Raw genomic sequence first — 15,523 nt, forward strand, 5'->3', positions numbered from 1 at the left:
CTAGCGTACTCTCCACGAGATCATAGATTAAATCCCAAAGAAATGTTTGAAAGCACTTCATCCAGTCTTTCCCAAAGAATTCTGCAGGACCTTGTTTCTACAGGATGCCTTTCAAAGATTCCATGGAAAAATGAGTTCCACTGCTAAAGGATTCATTAGGGCTTTTGACAGCTACTATGCATCATGAATCATAATGTGTCATATGTGTCATAACTTCTACCCAAACTCACTTTAGCACAGATTCTAAACTTCAGCATCTTGAAAAGTGCTGTTCCATGGGAGATGCTCTGCGGTATTCCAATACAGCTGAACTCCTCACATTGAAAGTAGGGAATCAGAGGCTCAGAGAGTCTCTTGCTTGAGGTAAGTAGGAGCACAGCTTGGGGGCTGTCTCAGTTTCTAGTCCAAAGTTCTATTATTCTCCACATGGCTTAGGTGTAGACAAGGTTAAATTCATTAAACAAGGTGGCCATTACACTGGTTGGGGGGGCCTACATCAGCAAACCAAAATCTAAGCCTGTACAAGTCCCAGGGTTATCTTATAAGATGCTAAAGACAACCAATCACAGACAGCCAACTAGGCTCTAAGCTATAGCCAATCAATAATTGCCTTGCTTTGCTTCTGCCTTTTCTCTACAAGTCTCTCTCCAGCTCCTGTTGGTGTAGCAGCGCTCTTAACCACTTCTGGTTCGGCGCTGCCCTTTTCAAAATGTTTTTGCTCAAGCTCTTAAAAAAAATGTTACTGTGCCTCAGTTTATCTTTTAACAGTTCTGGCGACAGAAGAGAGGAGGAGAGGACACCGAGCCGGGCGCCCCCAGGAACAAGGCCCGACAAGGCGCAGGTACCTGCTGAGCTCCTTGCGCCGCTGCTCCGCTGTGTCTGGACGAGGCGGGAAGGCTCTCTGGCAGCCTGGGTCGCAGCTCCCCAGCTTTCCGGGAGGAGCTTTCAGACTTGACCGCGGCACTGCTTCGTCCACACCGGGGTCCAGAAACGCGCAGGAGTCAGACTGGGTCGGACCGGGAAACCTGAGCCGTTCAGTGTTAGACTGGGTCCGCCCGGGAAACCTGACCCGGCCAGAGTTACCCTCGGTGCGGAAACCGCCCCGAGTTGGACTGGGTCCGACCGGGAAACCCGCCGGGTCCGGGAACAGAGCGGTTCCGACTGGGAAACCTGACCCGCCCAGAGTTACCCTCGGTCCGGAAACCGCCCCGAGTTGGACTGGGCCCGTCCGGGAAACCCGCCGGGTCCGGGAACAGAGCGGTTCCGACTGGGAAACCTGACCCGGCCAGAGTTACACTGGGTCCGGAAACTGCCCGGAGTTGGACGGGGTCCCCTTAAGAAACCTCCCCGGGTCCAGGAACAGAGTGGTTCCGATGTGGAAACCAGACCCAGTTGGGGCTGAAATGTGCCCGGATCGGAGTGGTTCCTCCTTAGAAACCAGACCGAATCCGACCTAAGCTGGGCTGGGTCCAGTGTGAGGCCCAGGTGAATAACATTTTGCTTTAAGGCTGAACAGGGTTAACTTTACCAAAGATAATCTTGAATTATGGAGACCACTACGGAGAACTTTTAACCATTTTAGATAAGCTTATCCATTTAGGAGGTGCCCTGGAGATAAAGGTGTCTTGGCCAGGCACTCTCCGTAAAGGGTAGAGGGAAAACTACTTTTCCTCTTCCAGAGTGTCTGGTGCCCCAGAGCAGATCTCCTGGGACATCAACTGGCTCTGGAGCCTGCACGTGGGATCCTTGGAGAACTGGCAGAAGCCAGCAAAGGGTAAGAAATCTTACTGAAGTCTGTCTTTCCAAATTCACATTGACAGGAACAAACATTGGTTATTGATCCTTTGTCTCCCAGGGACAGCTATTGCCTTCTTCTTTGTCTCATTTTGTGTCCTGAGAACTTGGCTTGGCAACCATCAGGTTGGTGTCCCCCAAAATAACGGCTTAACAGAAGTGTGGCTTGTACCTCACTTGTGGCTAGATACAGCTGGACAGAAATGTGGGCGCACTCCATTTGTAGCTAGGGTCCTAGCAATTATTGCCAGCTCTCAGGGCAGTTGTCTAAGTCTTTCTTTGAGCATTTTAAATTACAGGAGAAACATTATAGAATAAGAAATGATTCATGGATACGTGTGACTAATACAGGTATTCCAAAAGTTGTTTAAAGTTTATATAAATTTGTCAATCTCTCCTTGTTCAATTATTATCTTAAATTATTGTATGCCATGGAAATAATTACATTTCCTTATCAAATGAACTTTCATCAGATCTTTAACTATGGCTATTTTTTTTGAAAGTCTTTTTGTTATATACCGACAGTTATTATTTTACACTGATGCTTTTGCAAAGATGCCTCATCTTCAGAGAGATTCATGGGAAGGACTCTGCTGAGTACTTTAGACCGTAGGTTTCTGATAACTTTAAGATCATGAAACTGAACTGGGTAAGAACTTCCAGAACTAATGGAAAACCTGGATTCAAACAGAATGTGAATTTAAAATACAGGATTGAGGGGCACTTGGATGGCTCAGTGGGTTTTGTTCAACTCTTGATTTCAGCTCAGGTCATGATCTTACCGTTTGTGGGATTGAGTCCCACTTCAGGCTATGCACTGACAGCATCAGGCCTGCTTGGGATTCTGTCTCTTCCTCTCTCTGCCCCTACCCTACCTGCATGTGCGCTCTCTCTCTCTCTCTCTCTCTCAAAAAAAAAAAAAAAAAAAAAAAAATGGGATTGAATGAACTGTTAAGGACGACTATAATTTTTTTCACAACTTCTCTCCTTCTGCCCTTCTTCCCCACTTATGTTCTCTCTCTCTCTTTCTCTCTCTCAAATAAATAATAATAATAAAAGAATCTATTCCCTCAGTAATAGGACACAAATGGAAACATTGGTTGTAATACCAAGGCTTTGACTAGAATGTCATGTTTGAGAATATGTGTAAAATAAAATATGATCAGACAGTCTCAAGCAACTAAGTTTGCCTTTATGGTGCTAATAAAACCCTCTTGGGAAAACTGGCCTGGTATGTTGCTTGCAGGGTTTCTGGAACTTACCAGATGAGTAAGGAAAGTCACTTCCTGGAAGGCACGGGAACCTCAGGATATTTGGGGACTTCGAGAAGAGAGGAATTCACCCAAATCTGTAAGTATTTCATGCAGAGTCTGCTGGTGAGTTCTTGGTCTGCTTTCTTAGCCTGGAGAGGCTTTTAAAAGTCCAATCTAAAATTCCTTATGAAGAGTTCCAGCAAAGCGGATTTAGAAAGAGCCTGTATGATCAGTCACTATTCTTGCTGTACTTCTGGAAGTAATAAAGCCAAGTTTAAAGAGATTAGATTTATTTTGGAAACAAAGTAGTTTTAACTGTGATTATCTTTGATAGAAATGGGCGTGATTATTGAGGGGAAAAAATATGTTTCACTAGAAAATTATAATACAACCTTGTGGATATGAGATTCTAGTCCTGTTCATTGTCTTTGAGGTTCTGTTATAGATATGTAAACCAAACTAGACCCTGACTTCTTCTAAAATATCTTCACAAATATCTGATTATGAGTCTCCAACCTCAAGTTTCCAATTGTCCCCCTACCTTTCTGATTTGCAATCACTAAGAACAAAGGCTGCCTTTGAACCTCCTTGGAAGATTTGGCAGTCAGACGTCAGGGACTTGAACCTTGGGTCCACATCCTCCAATGTAAAAGGGCTTCTCCAGACTCTTAGAGCTTCACGCCAGCTGGAAATCTAAAATTAAAATTGGCTAGGGTGGTTCCTCTCCAGAAGTAGAAAGTGTCTTGTGTTGGACAGCTCTCCCAGGATCATGGATCAAGATCTCATCTTTAATAGGAAACCTTTATTCCTTTTGCTGCTTTACTACTTCCTTTACTCTGTTAATGCACAGACACTGCTCCTTAACTCTGGCAACTATTTCTGTATCTGCTGCTAAGGCCACAGCTGCACAACAAAGTCCCTAGATTTTCTTGCTGCGATGGTTTTAGATAATAGAATTGTTTTATATTAGTTATTGGCTGAACAAGGAAGAGACTGGCCATAGCAATTACTTCCTGCTGTACCTGGATCCACACCTCTGGTATTGTAGCAAATATAAGAAATTAACAAACAAGCTACCTGGCTAAAACAGACTGATGCCCTTTCAGGTACATTCTTTGATTTATTCTGATACCAACTGGTTTAGTCTGTGGGGGCCCTAGCGACCCCCAGGGGACGCCAGTATTTTGGTATTATCCCAGTAATAGTTATCTCTAGAGTATCTTTAATGTCTGTGTTCTCTCAAAGGTCTTAAATTCATGGTCACAGCTATAAGATGGTCTCACTGCACTTGGAGAAACAGAAACAAGATGAACAATGAGGTGAACAGCAAAGACAATTCTTCTAGGGATCTAACATTATAACCTGTGAGGAGCACAATGAGACAAGAGCAGCTGAACTTTGATGGTAGCTGAGAGTGATGCTAACAGTAAGTTTTTGGTTAATCTCTCACATAAGAGAGGATAACCAGAAGGAGGAATTGTTCAATTAATTAAACAAGGAGGTCATTAGATTGATGTGGCTCTAAAGCTATGGTGGCCTATGAAATCAAACCAAAATCTAAGCCTGCAAATGCCATAGGGGTAAGAAATCAAAACACTAAAGACAGACAGTCAAAAGCAGCCAACATATCTTTTAACAACACATACCACAGAAGCTAATTTTTCCAGCTACTTTAAGTTCCTGAGTCCTGTCTTTATTCACCCTTTCCGCACCCAATCCATCCTGTAGGATTCCACAGCTGTGGAACAACAGAAGGGTAGGCTCATGTGGAGCCGACATATCCCAGGCATCAGTGGGTATTCTGTCAGAGCCTCAGTAACAGGTTTCCCCATGGTTGGAAACATCATCATGTGATGATTAAGAAATATGTGAAATTAGTACTTTTCTTTTTCTGCAGTCTTATAAAACAGATTTCTTTCTGGAGCTCATTCTCATACTTCATAGATCATTGCCTTCCATATACTTTTTGGAAAAACCTCCATTGTACTAAACCAACCTCCAAAACGTCCATCCTTCTCCATGAAAACACACACTTTTGAGCACCTACGTGTGTTTTCCAGACAACCTAAGTGCTTTGGTGCATTCTCTTTGACCAACTTGGAGTTCTGGTCTCATATGAAAATATTCCACTCTTTCATGTTTTCCAGACGGTGTCTAATTGGAATGGAAACTAGCACAGAACTGGGTGTTTGGTGAAGGAAATGACATGTGGCCCTCTTAGAACTAAGAGGTGATGTCACTCACTAAGGTGAATATTCTGTTGCCTGATGCCTTTATGACTAGGGATTAGTGAGGTGTGGTAGAGAGAGCACTGGACTGGAGTCAGGAGGACCAGATTCCAGTCCTGTTGTAGCTGCCACCTCTCTGTGTGACCCTGTGTGTATGATTGACCCCCAACTTTGTTGGGTACCTCATCCTTACCACATGTCCTTCCCACCTGAGTCTTGTTTTCACTGTGCTAGAACTATCAACTTAGGAAGTCTTAGTGTAGGGGTTAAGGGATATACAGTTGGGATGGGAATTGCAAAGAGTCCGCTCTCTACACAAATACTACATGATCAGTAAAAGGAAAGTTCTGTAGAAAAAAAAAAAAAAAGACAGGTAGAATCACCTAATTCTGCTTGGTGGGTCCATTCATTCAAGAAAAGATTTGTGCACAAGAGTGAAAGGAGCTGATTTGTATTTTAAGAGCTCTGTCTTGCATCTGCATAGACTACTGATTATAGAGGACATGAGAAGAAATGATAAGGACACAGGAGGGGTCAGGGGCAGTTCGGCTAGTCAAACAGTCCATGTAAGAAACGATGGTTGATTGGGTTGTGGTGATACCATTAGAATTGCAGGCAATTTAGAATAGATATTGAATGGGGAATTTTTAATACTTGGATTGCTTGTGACTAATGGAAAAAAAAAGATAGGATAAAGAATGATTCGGGGATTTGGGTTTTAACAGTTGAGTTGGTTTTGTTTCCATTTACTGAGATGGCAGAGATTGGGAGTAGAATATTTTGGAAGTAGAAGAGGAGTCAGCATTACAGACATGTACGTTTTGCAACTTCCCAGTGCAGATACCAAACAGAATATTGACTATATAAATTTGGCTCCCAGAGAGGTTTGTGTTAGGGATAAAATTGGGGAGCGATAAGCATTTAGATTATACTTGATAAGCTTCAAAGAGAAGCACCACGTGAACTGACTCTTGAAGGATAAGTTGGGTTGCACCAGTGATTGAGAATGTGGGCAAGGGGAGTACACACAAAGAGGACTAAGTGAGAAAAGGCAGAAGGCTGAAGGTGTCAGGCCAAGGTCCACTGGGCTCTTAGGGCCTGAGCTCAGACCACTCCACAGCACTTCCTGAAACAGCAATACTACCTTCCCTCTAGAAATACCCACTAGCCATCTTAGATCCCTGGACACTTGGGTTCAAAGCCAATGAAGGATTACAGCTAAGAGTAGTTTGCTTAAGCATAATAATAGAGCCTACAGCCTATTTCTTTTTCTTTTTTCCTCAAACTAGAGAAATTTCCTTTTTATTTTTCTCCTGAATAATATTGAATTCATTAGTGTTTGTCTTCTCCCAAGTCTGGCAACCTCATTGAGCGCAATTCAGTTCAGACTTCAGTGTCACTACCCAAGAGACTAGGATAGATTAGAAGCAATTTAGAGATTCCTTCTTGTACTTAATTTGTCTTTGGCCAGGGATTTTGAGTTTATTTCTGAACTTTTTCCTTTTAAATCAGTTCCAAAAATAAGGCATGATATCCTTCTTTTAGATTCTGCCCGGCAGAAAGTGTTTTTATAACACAAGCTTCAAGGAACCCTTTAAGCCCATGTTACCTTAGGTTTTAGCATCTCAGGATGTTCTCACAATTCCCTCTTCTCTTTCTGGGCAGTGTAGGGGAGAATCCAATTCAGTCCTGTGTGGTTGTAGCACTTAGGTCTCTGGTTACTTGCTGGGGACCTCTCTGAGAACCCCTACCTTTTAGAAACAGCAACAGAGTATAAAATCTTGCCCACATTGCATCTCTCTCTTCCCTAGTCTTCTGCCTTCCTCTTTTACCCTTAAAGAGTCTCTTGATTAGATTGGACCCACATGGATAATCTAGGATAATCTCCCCATATCAGGGTCTTTAACTTTAATCACACTGGTAAAGTCTCTTCTGTCATGTTATCTTGTAACCTATTCACAGGTAATTAGAAATTGTCTGGGAATTAGGGCCAGAGCATCTTTGGGGGATATTATTCTGCCTACCACATTTGAGAAAACTAAAGCCCAAAAGATCAACATGCCTTGTCCATGATGAATAAATAACAGTTTAAATTTAAGATAAATCCAGATTTAAGATTTATAACTTCAAATTTTTCCCACTTCAGAAAAAACAAAAAAACAAAAAACAGCTGCATGCAGCTCAAGTATGAATTCAGGTCTTCTAAGAGTAGAATGATGTATTGGGACTGATACAATCTCTACATATTAGGGACACATAGACTCAGAAGCTTGTTCCTTCATGCACTAGCCAGTTGACATCGAGCAATTCAGTTTATCTCCCTGAGCCACAATTTTCTCAGCTATAAAATGAAAAGGATAGGACCCGTGTTGCAGAGGTTCAGTGAATATTTAATAAGATATGTCTTGAGCACTTAGCATAGGGATTATACTTAAAAAATTCACTAGAAGGGCCAGTTTGAGTTCCTCTATTGCATAGACAAGAAAACAGGCTCAGAGAGGAGGAACAATTGGCACGAGGTCATACAGTGGGTTAGTGGCAAACCCCAGGCCAGATTACACAATGGCATGAGAATTTGGAGGGAGAGCAATTACAAGAACAAAATTCCACACCTGCTTTCTACAACATTCCACAACCAGCCCGGGGGGCTAAGCCTCTTGATTCCCTTCCACCGGGGCATCCCACAGGAATTGGAGGCTAAAAGGCAGGCATGCTGGCTTCATCTGACATGACACCTTTGGTCTTCCTCTGGCATTTTCAGTATGAACCCCTGCCCTACAGCCCAATCGATGTCAGCTCACTTTGCGCTAAATGCTTCCTGCACGCTGAGCCATTCCGTATTCGCTTAGTAAAAATAGAGCCATCCAGCATCAATTCACATGAAATAATTTTCCACTTCATGTCAACTGAAAATCGCCAATTTCCTGCTACAAGTGACACTTAGTACAGGGAGGCACTTGGAATCATTACAAGTTATCATCGCCTAGGCTACTTGCCTTTGCATGACCAAATTCTCTACCTAGAGAGAATGTGGATCAAAGCTCTATTTTCATGTAATTAAATATAAAGTTTAAAATATAGCCCATCTTCCTACTAAGCTGATATCTTACCACCACCTGAAGATGAAAACTAAATTGTCGTTGAGTTTGTGACTCCCACGGGGTGGGTCAGAGCAGAATCGTTCATTAAGTTCATGAGCATATATAGACCTCCTATGTTCCAAACACTCTTACAAATGCAAAGATAAAGTCTCTTCTCTTAAAACAATCTTATAGTCCAGTAGGGACAGTTAAATGTGTGTGCAGTCAACTACAATAAAAGGCGTATTTAATTATATGCAGCTGTTAAAAAAAGTATGTCTTAAACTAGTGATGTCAAAATATTTCCTACCATGAAAATCTTCATTTAAGTGAACTTTCACAAAGTCCAGTAAATAAAACTGAGGACAGAGGATTTTATGTGGCTGAAGTGGGAACAAGAGACCTGGAGACTTGACACATTGTAGTTTCTCACAGAGCTCTTCATAATATGTTTAAAGGCAAATTCTTTACAATATTCATCACTGGCTTATTGAAAGTACAAGTAGAAAGTAACATTTTTCTCTTCATCATCACCCCTTTCATTTACTGTAGAGACTGATTTTTCCCCCATACTCTTGGTTTGTATCTCGGGGGAATCATACTTTCTCTGGTCCTTCTCAGACATTAATACATAGTCTTCTTTCCCAGCTCAGTGTAGAACCCAAAGCCAATCTCCACCAATTAAAAAATCTTCCCTTTCCCCAGCTTTGGTCCACACAGCTGGAAAACCTAGAAGTAAAGCTCTTGTTATCAGTTCCTTCACCATTTCCCTGCCGTGTTCTTCTTGCCCACCAGGACTGCCACATTTGGTTATGTAGGTTACATTCTGCATAAGGTACCCAGCCAATGGAGCAAGGAATCTAGTCAATCTGGTTGGGAAGCTATGTACTCTGGTGTGGGGCTGCTTCCACTTGAGGAAGGGAAGATTTTTGTAAATCATCACCTAATTGCTTTATCAGCTAGTTTTGTGCTGCCTCCAAAAGGAGGGTGTGCCTTTTATAAAATGTTCACAAGGTGATATCGGGATAGAGGCAACACTGTTGACCAGTACAATTTAAAGCTGATGTTGGACTGATTATGGCATGTGTTCAAAATCTGGCTCTTTCCTTTGTGGGGTACTTTGGGGGTTATTAAGCATTCTCTCCTGCCATCAACAGGATCCTCCCATTTAATGATTTCTGATTCCAGTGCCCCTCCGGCTGAATATTTCTTACCATACCTCAGCCCTGAAATCTATCCCTCAAGCCCACACAGATTGTCTCTGTTGGGTTTCTTCACCTGGCAGGCAGTTTTTGAGCAGGCAAGACACCTGGGGGCTTACTGCCTTGTCTGCCCCAGAGGACACATGTACCTTTCCCCCATCATGGAAGAAAGGAGGACTCCAACAGCCATGCCCACTTATAGCTGCCAAAGACTCCTTCAGTAAGTGTCTCCCTGTTAGGCCTTTTCAGGCATTAGTCAAGTTCCTGTCTCCATATTCACCAAAGTCCAGGATGTATATATGGTTCTCCTTTATCTGAAGCGTCCTTTATCTGAATCAACTGTAGCATTTCCTCTGTAACCACAGCGGGGATAAGCCATGTGGCAAAACCAATTCCATAGCTCTTACCCTACCCTACACTAATACCTCATAGCTGATAATTTGTTGAGACTCAAAGGCCTCAAGAAAGGTCCTGATACATAGTGTTTAATGACATAGGTGAATTCTCAAGTAATAATAAGTGGAGAGCCAGTTAAACACATAAAGTTGCATGTATGCATACATGTGTGTATAGTGTGTGTGTGTGTGTGTATTTTAGTACCAAATAACATGGAGTAGGAGATGTTCAAGATACTCTCATTTAAAATATGATTTGTATAGCACCTGTGAAGTTTACTTACAGGCTTTGCCTGACACCTCAGAGACATAAGATATAAATTCTAGATGCCCTTTGTATTAGTTTCCTACTGCTGCTATAACAAATTACCACTGGCATAGTGGCATAAAACAGCACAGATTTATTATCTTACTATTCAGAGTTCAGAAATTTGATAAAAGGGTCTTATAGGGCTAAAATAAAGGTATCAATATAGCTGTGATTCCTTCTGGAGGCTCTAGGAAAAAATCTGTCTCCTTACCTTTTATAGTTTCTAAAGGCTGCCTATATTCTGTGGCTCATGGCCCCATATCACTCCAATCTCTGTTTCTGTTACTAAATTTTTCTCTGACCTTGACACTCTTGTCTCCTCTTATAAGGACTCATGTGATTTCGTGGTAGTTACACAGATAATCCAGGGTAAACTTTACACCTCAAGTCCCTTATTAATCACATCTGAAGAGTCCCTTTTGCCATGTTAGGTAATATATTCATAGGTACTGGGGATTAGGGCACAGGCATCTTTGATAGTAGCCTATTATTCCCCTACCACAGCATTCTTAACAGAAGACCATCGATAGAGAAAATGAAAACTAGAAACTAATATGAGCACTTTAAAGTGTGAGCTTGGGGGATGCCTGGGTGGCTCAGTCATTTAAATGACTTGGGTCATGATCTTATGGTTCATGAGTTCAAGCCCTGCATTGGGCTCTGTGCTGACAGTACTGTGGAGCCTACTTGGGATTCTCTCTCTCTCTCCCTCTCTCTGTGCCTCCCCCACTCACACGGTCTCTTTCTCTCTCTCTGTCTCAAAATAAATAAACAAACTTGGGGCACCTGGGTGGCTCAGTTGGTTAAGCGCCTACTTTGGCTCAGGTCATGGTCTCACAGTTCGTGGGTTCAAGACACCCATCAGGCTCTGTGCTGACAGCTTGGAAGTTCGCTTCGGATTCTGTGTCTCCCTCTCTCTCTGCTCCTCCCCCACTCGTGCTCTGTCTCTGTCTCTCAAAAATAAATAAATGTTAAACAAAAAAGTTTATAAAGTGTGAGTTTGGGTAAATTACTTGAGCCCTCTCTGCCCTCAGTTTCTTCATCTACAATATAAATAATAGTACCTGCCTCATACAGTTATTGTTAGTATTAATTGAGTTAATATTTTTAAAATACTGAGAACAATGCTAGCTCATGGCAAGTGCAACATGAGTGTTTTTAAGAAGACTCCAGGGAAGACACTACATTGCAAAGTAGACTTGGGGTCCAGCTGTTTCTTATTTGACTGACACTGTGTTACATAGTCTAGGATTAATAGCAGCAGAGGCTTATTAACTTAATGGATGTTAACAAATCTCTGGAGTGAGTCTGATACAATAGTATATGCATTTAGTATTTTTTTTTAATATTTATTTTTGAAGGGGAGAGAGAGACAGAGTGTGAGCAGGGGAGGGGCAGAGAGAGAGGGAGACACAGAATCCAAAGCAGGCTCCAGGCTCTGAGCTGTCGGCACAGAGCCCAACGCAGGGCTCCAACTCACAAACCGTGAGCTCGTGATCTGAGCCGAGAAGTTGGATGCTTAACCAACTGAGCCACCCAGATGCCCCAAAGAGATTAGATCCTTTTTGGGTTCCTGGACTTAATTTCTAATGAGTGGAGGGGAAGGTTCACTGGCACATCCAAGCAGTGTTCCAACACCAGCTGGGTGTCCTATAATTTTGTTCAGTTCTGACACTGTCTATCCAGACTTAGCATCAGATTCCATAAGTTGAGTGCTCAAGTCCACAAAACTGCCCCTTCCCCCAACCCCTCTAGACACCAGTCACAAGCCCAGGTTCTGACTGACTGACTATTTAGATTGGAGCTTCCCATGACCCCCTTCTCGAATTCAATCAGTTTGCTAGAGGGGTCTCACAGAACTCAGAGAAACATTTTACTTACTAGATCAATGGTTTATTATAAAAGGATATAACTCTTCGGAAATAGCCAGAAGGAAGAAATGAGCAGGGCCAAGTGGAAAGAGGGCACAGAGCCTCCATACCCTCTCAGAGAGCACCTCTCCCCAAGTCTCCATGCGTCCACCAACCTGTGAGCTCTCTTAACCCAGTTGTTCTGAGTTTTTATGGAGGCTCATTACTTAAGTGTGATTGATTAAGTAATTGGCCCTTGGTGATTAAAAGCAGAGGTCAGAGGGGTTGAGGCTAAAAGTTTCAACCCCCTTAATCACTTAGTTCTCCTAGCAACCAGCTCCTACCCTTAGGTGTGGTTCAAAAGTCACTTAACTGACATAACAAAAGACCCCTTTATTGCTCTGATCACTTAAGAAATTCCTCGGGTTTTAGGAGCTACGTGCCAGAATATATATTTGTTATGAATATATATTTGTTATAAATCACAATATCATCAGTCACTGGAGAAGAACAGAAGAAAAGAAGTACCTACACTATTCAAGCCTCATATACAAAACCAAGACCATAATTCTTAAGGAAACTTCATTGACCATTGGAAACAGTCTAAACACCCAGACATAGCATTTAAGACTTTGTAGAAACTGGCTGAAATCACCCTGCACACCTGTAATTCTTCCCATGTCCTTGTTCCTGTGAATCAGTCCAGCAAAGCACTATTCAGCAGCTGTGGTATGAAATTCTGCACTGTGTGCTGGGTCTACAACTATGACAGCAAACCAGCTCTGTTCTTGAGTAGTTTTAATCATCTAAAGGAAGGGGCAGGGTTCTGTACAACAAAAGATAGAGTGATACTCTAGTTGGAGTTTTTATTATAATCAAAGACTATGAGAAAACAAAGAACATGATTGATCCTCTTTGGGGTAGGGCCAGTGTCAGATACGTGCCTGAACTTAATAGGACCCTGTGCTCAGTTTAGTGATCTCTACAGCTACGGTCTTGCAATACTTAATTATTTTTAAATAAGGGACGCTGCATTTTCATTTTGCACTGGGCCCCACCAATTATGGAGCCAGTACTGAACACGGGTTTGGGGGTTGGAGGCAATCAGAACTGGAGGCTCAAACTGTGTAGTTAGTGAAAACTACTAACGAAGCAGCCAGATCAACAGGGTTTATTCTGCTTCTCCTATGCTTTGGATACCATGGCAAGTGCTATATATGTACATGTACATGTATATGTATATATGTATATAAATCTACTTCACATATCAGTATATCTGCATATAAACTTAAAATGTCACCAGTCAATGGCCACCTTGCTCCTTCTCCACCCTCCATCTATCTTTCCATTTATTTCTCCATAGCTATAATAGGAATAAAAGAAAGGTTTTCTGGGTGTTTAACTTGATTTCTCTTCCCACTCTCTTTCTTCCTCCTTCTTCCCTTCCTTGATCTTTTCTTTCTTTCTTTCTTTCTTTCTTCTTGTTTATTTTACTGAGGGTCAGTGAAATTTAATTCCTTCAGTCCAACTTCAGTGGACACCACTTGGACTGCTTATTTCAGGGGTAGGTTTTTACACCTGGAAATTCTGATCAATAGATGTGGGTTGAGTCAGTAAGAGTCTGCATTGAGAACACACACACACACACACACACACACACACACCCGTAGTTGATTCTGGTACCTACTCTGAGGAATGTTGCTCAAATATAATTCCCTTACCTAATGGCTCTATGAAACTGAAACCCAGAAAGAGAAAATGACCTCCCCAAAAGTCAAATGTTGATTTAATAGGAATTCTGAAGAGGAAAGGTCCCTAACTGATCATCTGATTTCTACTCCAGAGCCCTTAAAAACTAAACTTCTTGAAATCATCAAAATATAAGAGTCTTCAAAAGTGCTTGGGTGTTACCTAGGGAAATTCAGTGTTTGTGGTGTATGGTACCTTTTTGCCTTCATATCTTGATACCGGAGACGGGGGTTGGGAGGAGGTTTCTCGCACCTGACCTCAGCCACCAGCCATTGAGTGCCAGGTTCTTAATTCTGCCCCAGAAAGAATTCAAGAAGGAGTCAAAGTATATAGCAGAAGAAACTTTACTACAAAACAAAAGTATACTCTCAAGGAGGGAATGCAGGGGCACTCAGAAAGAGGATTTCAGTTGTGCAGAGTAGATGTGGGGCTTTGATCTTCATGGGCAGTTATAATCAAGGAGTGGAATATTCATTCACATAGAGTTCTGGGAATAAGCGGTGACTTCCCAGAAAGAGAAAACTGCATACAATTGCACAGGCTCTATGCTAGTTACTATGCACTACTTTGCGCAGGCACAGTCTGATTTCTTTCACCCTTACTCCATATATAGTCAATATCTACTAGGAGTCCCCTAGTGCCCCCAGTAGAGGGGTCATTTCTTCTCAGTCGTTTTCAGGCTAACTGGGGCTTTATGCTTTTGCGTGCTGTGGGTTTGAGCAACAGGATGCCTGTGTCCATGTTACCGGGTTTACTCAATTGTCACAAACACCCTGTCAGGTATCACGTTTATTTCCCTGTTCTTTGTCCTTCTTCCTCCTGCAGTTATCCAACATTTCCCTCTTCTACTTGCCTCATTCTGACAAAGGAAATCAGACTGAAATAAACATGTGGGGAGCATCCTAGAAGAAGAAAGAAATAGAGAACGAATATTGCAGCCCTGCCCTGGTGTGGATGAAAAGGATTGACTTCCCACTGTCCACGCTACTTGCCTTGGGCAGTGTTCTACCTACCAACTAAGACGGTCTTTTTCAAATACAAATATTTTATGTCATCATGAACCCTGGCACCGCAGCCTCCATTAAGAGCTTGGCGTGGTGAGAACAACACGGACACTGGGATCAGATGGGCTAGAATTCAAATAATGCCTTCACCACCTTCAAGCTGTGTAACCTGGGTCAAATCATACAGCCGTCTGTGCCTTGGTTTTAAGATTTATAGAAAAGGCAGAATGGTAAACGAACACAGGGTTTGTGGTTGAGAGACTATATAATAACATGCTAAGAGCACATGCTCTGAAGTTGGACAAAAGAGTCCAAATATTGGCTCCTCTTCTTAATAGCTGTGACTTTGAGCAGGTTACTTAAATCTCCAGGATAAACAAGAAGTATGAGTATGATCATACATATCTCGTGGGTCACTGTGCAGAGTAAATGAAATAATGCATCTAATGCTCTTGACTAAGCACTGGGCTCCTACTAAGGGCTCAATGAATGCTAGTTACATGAAGCATCGGTAGATGCTTGATAAACCAGTGGGAAATAAAATGAGAAGGAAAAAAGAGAAGTTTGGGCAAAGTGTAGTCCCACAAAGCGATGTGTCTCCTCTATGACAGTCCTCTCTGAACCTAGTGAATTTCCATTGTTGGGGAGAAGCAGGGAA

At 42.3% G+C, this 15,523-nt stretch overlaps 1 long non-coding RNA gene across 3 annotated transcripts; it reads left to right on the top strand.

Moving 5' to 3' along the window:
• The first annotated feature begins 1,252 nt into the window (after window positions 1-1,252).
• LOC122205208 lies at window positions 1,253-15,311 on the top strand. Of its 3 annotated transcripts, XR_006195956.1 has the most exons (4): window positions 1,253-1,485; window positions 1,680-1,774; window positions 3,041-3,144; window positions 4,293-4,467. It is a non-coding gene; the product is annotated as an uncharacterized LOC122205208 (long non-coding RNA). The 3 variants fall into 3 exon arrangements; XR_006195955.1 differs by lacking the exons at window positions 1,253-1,485; window positions 4,293-4,467 and adding an exon at window positions 14,687-15,311 and having other exon boundaries at window positions 1,520-1,774; XR_006195954.1 differs by lacking the exon at window positions 1,253-1,485 and having other exon boundaries at window positions 1,520-1,774.
• The last annotated feature ends 212 nt before the right edge of the window (window positions 15,312-15,523 follow it).

The sequence above is a fragment of the Panthera leo genome, chromosome D4, assembly GCF_018350215.1.
Source record: "Panthera leo isolate Ple1 chromosome D4, P.leo_Ple1_pat1.1, whole genome shotgun sequence".
NCBI classification, from domain to species: domain Eukaryota; kingdom Metazoa; phylum Chordata; class Mammalia; order Carnivora; family Felidae; genus Panthera; species Panthera leo.